This window comes from Nicotiana tomentosiformis, chromosome 8, assembly GCF_000390325.3.
Source record: "Nicotiana tomentosiformis chromosome 8, ASM39032v3, whole genome shotgun sequence".
Lineage (NCBI taxonomy): Eukaryota > Viridiplantae > Streptophyta > Magnoliopsida > Solanales > Solanaceae > Nicotiana > Nicotiana tomentosiformis.
Genome location: NC_090819.1, coordinates 83,082,080 through 83,084,079, shown reverse-complemented (window position 1 = coordinate 83,084,079; position 2,000 = coordinate 83,082,080).

The window sequence follows — 2,000 nt, the reverse complement described above, 5'->3', positions numbered from 1 at the left end:
AACAACAACAATATAGGAGAACAGGAATAGAAATTAAACCGATAAATCATATCAACAATCAAGACAACTCGACAGTCATAACCAATTATTACTTAAATCACTTTTCGTTGCGGCATGCAACCTGATCTCACAATATATTCATATTCAATTCTATTGTTGTGTGCAACCCGATCCCACAATATATTCATTTTCATTTAATTTCGTTGCGGCATGCAACCCGATCCTCAATATATCTTTTCAATCAATTCTATTGTGGCGTGCAACCTGCTCCTCCAATATATTCACTTTCAATCAATTCTGTTGCGGTGTGAAACCCGCTCCTCCAATATATTCACTTTTATTTCTATTGCGGCGTGCAACTCGCTCCTCAATAATATAATTTACCAATTCTTATAAAAGAAATTATTCCAATAAATGCAAAAATTAATATGAAATTTTAAGACAACAAGCATATAATAATTATGATTTATTTAGAAACAAGTGATGACAAGTAGCAATTAATTATGGAATTTAAGGAGTAAATAGGCAATTTAATATTTAGTATGCTAAATATCAAGTAACAATTAAGTCACATAAATAAAATAAGCATGTAGAAAATATAACATGGATTCAAGGCATAATATTGAGCAAGGAATATGAGATAAATAATTAATATAATAATTAATTCATGATTTAAAATATTTTATGATTTTCAGATAAATGTGCAAACAATCAATTTGACGACGTATAGGCACTCGCCACCTCGCCTATAAGTCGTTACACATGAAATTCACGTAACAATAATTCAAGGGTTCTATTCCCTCAAGTCAAGGTTAACCACGACACTTACCTCGCTTCGTAACTAAATTCAAGATTTTAATAAAACTTTGCCTCGCGAATTGATTTTTGAAAGCTTCAAATCTAGTCACAAAAAATTCAATATTCTCAACAAGAATAGTAGGAATTAATTTCATATGAAACTACTAATTTTCCGAATTAAAATCCGAAATTCATTTCAAAAGCCGACAGTGGGACCTACGTCTCAAATTCACAAAAAACTCACGAAATTCGAACACCCATTCCGATACGATTTCAACCATATAAAAATTATCGAATTCCGACATCGGATTGGCTTTCAAATATTAAATTTTTATTTTTGGAAGATTTTAAAATTTTGATTTTTCTTCCATAAATTCACGGATTCATGATGTAAATAAGTATGGAATCATGAAATATAACTAATGTCGGATAAAGAATACTTACCCAACTCAAACTCGTAAAAAGTGCCTCTGAAATCTCCCAAAATCGAAGTCTAAAACTCTAAAAATAAACAAAAATGACGGACTCCGGACATATATATTCTTTCCAGGCAAGTCGCATCTGTGAGATGCAACTTGTCTCAAAATATTCAAGCCAAAAACTGCGGTACCAGCTTTCAGTCAATCAATCATAACTTTCAGTACAAATATCCAAATGATGAATAGTTATCTTTATGGAAACTATATTCAAAGGGCTACAACTTTCATGTTTTGATAATTTCCAGATTCCTTATAGATTGCAAGATATAAGCTTCCAAATTCAGCCCTATGAATCAGAAATTTCTGGCGATGCACACTGCGAGGCAAACAAAAACTGCATTACCAGCCTTCAGTCAATTGATCATAATTTAATGTAAAAATGTCCAAATGATGAATAGTGTATCTTTCTGGAAACTAAAATCAAAGGGCTACAACTTTCATATTTTAATAATTTCCATATTCCTTACAGATTGCGAGATATAAGCTTCCAAAGTCAGCTCTGCGCATCAGAAATTTCACACACTGCTGTCAAAAACCAACAGATAAAAGTGACCTAAAAATAGTCCAAAACTCACCCGAGCCCCTCGGAGCCTGATCGAATAGACCAACTAGTCTCAAAATATATTATAGACCTACTCGAGGTCTCAAATCACACATAACAACGGCGAAACTACAAATCACGCGTCGATTCGGACTTATGAATTTATGAAATTTTTAATTCTA